The sequence below is a fragment of the Moschus berezovskii genome, chromosome 1 (genome assembly GCF_049115385.1).
Source record: "Moschus berezovskii isolate FMDL1 chromosome 1, NW_MosBer_1.0, whole genome shotgun sequence".
NCBI lineage: Eukaryota > Metazoa > Chordata > Mammalia > Artiodactyla > Moschidae > Moschus > Moschus berezovskii.
In genome coordinates, this window is record NC_142460.1 from 62665754 (window position 1) to 62668381 (window position 2628).

The 2628-nt window shown below is 38.7% G+C and overlaps 1 pseudogene; it reads left to right on the forward strand.

The window, feature by feature from the left end:
* Positions 1-800: 800 nt before the first annotated feature.
* LOC129551326 (olfactory receptor 5H14-like) lies at positions 801-2281 on the forward strand (annotated as a pseudogene).
* The last annotated feature ends 347 nt before the right edge of the window (positions 2282-2628 follow it).

Consider the following 2628-nt stretch of genomic DNA (forward strand, 5'->3'; position numbering starts at 1 on the left):
ATTGGGTTGCAAACAGTCGGACACGAATGTATGACTGAACTGAACTGAACTGACATCTCTGTCTTCTCCCTCATCACCCCAGTCACATCACACATGAACAAGAACTTCACATACTTTTAATCACCTGGGGAGCATTGAAAAATGTATGTTATTTGACTACATTCATGATCTTTTGGATCAATTTCTAAAATAGTATCTTAGACAATATTCTTCATGAAAAACTACCCCACACAATTTGGACATGTAATTTAGTTTGGGAATAACTGGACAAGAGTCATAGCTTACTAGAGAATATTTATGATACAAGATTATTCTTCCTACATTCTGTTTTCTACAGCCAAATATTTAATTTCAAAAATAACCTTTGATGACATGCCACATCTTAAAATTTTCAGTGCTTGCCTATTGCTTGATGAATAAAATTGAAGATTATTCATATGATATTCAATTCACTTGATAACCTAGGCCTTTCTAACATTTTTAAAACATGCATTCTTCTCAAACACACAGAATTTCCATATCTCATTCAGCAGTTTCCCCATAAATTTGTTCATGTTTAGAATTTCCTTTTTCTAAGTAGGTTTATTCCTGTATATATTTTGAACTGAAATAATCACATTTTCCAAATATAACAATTTTCCCCAATACTTTTCACATATTAAAGTAAGAGTAAATAAAATCATATTCAGGCTAGTTTATGGTTTTATTTATATTAGCCTAACTAAATTTTCTTTTTAATCTTCTGATCTATATTCTTTTCACATTTACTGCATTGTTTTTCAAGCCCATCTATTAAAGATATGGAAATGAAAAATGCAACATTGCTGGCAGAGTTTTTTCTCACAGGACTTAAGTATCAACCACAGTGGCAAATCTCTTTGTTCTTGTTGTTCTTGGTGATATACCTCATCACCATTTTGGGGAACCTTGGTCTGATTGTTCACTTCTGCAATGACCCTCACCTTCACATTCCCGTGTGCTTAATCCTTGGAAAATTGGCCTTTGTGGATGCCTGGATACCCTCCATAGTGACTCTAAAGATGCTGGTCAACTTCTTTGCCAAGAGCAAAATTCTCTCTCTCACTGAATGCAATTTACACATTTTTTTTCCTTGCAGTCAGTGTAACCACGGAATGCTTTTTGCTGGCAACAATGGCATATGATCGCTATGTGGCCTTAGGCAAACCATTATATTATCCAGTGATTATGACAGATAGACTACGCATCTGGCTACTAGCTTTGTCATTTTTAGGTGGCCTTTCCCATGCCACACTTCATAACACTTTTTTATACAAATTAACCTTTTGTGATTCCATCATAGTATAGCACTTTTACTGTGATATTATACCATTGTTTAAGATGTCCTGTACTGACCCTTCCATTAATTTTCTGATAGTATTTATTTTCTCTGGATCAATATATGTGTTCACCTTTCTCATTGTTCTTGTGTCTTATTTGCTTGTTCTCTTTACAATTGAAAAAAAGAAAGTTTGTAGAAGGCGTGAGGAAGACCGTATCTACCTTTGGCGCCCACCTGTTATGTTTATATTATGTGCCTCTTTTCTAATTAAAAGACGCTTGCTCCTTGGAAGGAAAGTTATGACCAACCTGGATAGTATATTAAAAAGCAGAGACATTACTTTGCCAACAAAGGTCCGTCTAGTCAAGGCAATGGTTTTTCCCGTGGTCATGTATGGATGTGAGAGTTGGACTGTGAAGAAAGCTGATCGCCGAAGAATCGATGCTTTTGAACTGTGGTGTTGGAGAAGACTCTTGAGAGTCCCTTGTACCACAAGGAGATCCAACCAGTCCATTCTAAAGGAGATCAATCCTGGATGTTCATTGGAGGGACTGATGCTAAAGCTGAAACTGCAATACTTTGGCCACCTCATGCGACGAGTTGACTCACTGGAAAAGACTCTGATGCTGGGAAAGGTTGGGGGCAGGAGGAGAAGGGGACGACGGAGAATGAGATGGCTGGATGGCATCACGGACTCTGTGGACATGAGTTTGAGTGTATTCCGGGAGTTGGTGATGGACAGGGAGGCCTGGCGTGCTGTAATTCATGGGGTCGCGGAGAGTCGGACACGACTGAGCGACTGAACTGAACTGAACTTTCTTCATGTATGTGCGCCATGGATCTGCACAAGCAGATGATCAGGATATGATGGACCCTCTATTTTACTACGTCATAATTCTTTGTTAAATCCAATTATCTACAGCTTGAGAAATTAAGAAAGTCATAGATTCACTGATGAAAATGTTAAAAAGAAATGACTAGATATCATACGTTCTTTTTTCATTAAAACAAAATATTACAAGTTAGATGTTGCGACATGCTGATTAGTGTTCAAAGTTTTTTACATTTATAATTGCCTTATTATTTTAAAGACTTAAGATGTTCAGTTCAGCTCAGTTCAGTTCAGTCGCTCAGTCGTGTCCGACTCTCCGCGACCCCATGAATTACAGCACGCCAGGCCTCCCTGTCCATCACCAACTCCCGGAGTACACTCAAACTCATGTCCACAGAGTCGGTGATGCCATCCAGCCATCTCATTCTCCGTCGTCCCCTTCTCCTCCTGCCCCCAACCTTTCCCAGCATCAGAGTCTTTTCCAGGGAGTCAACTC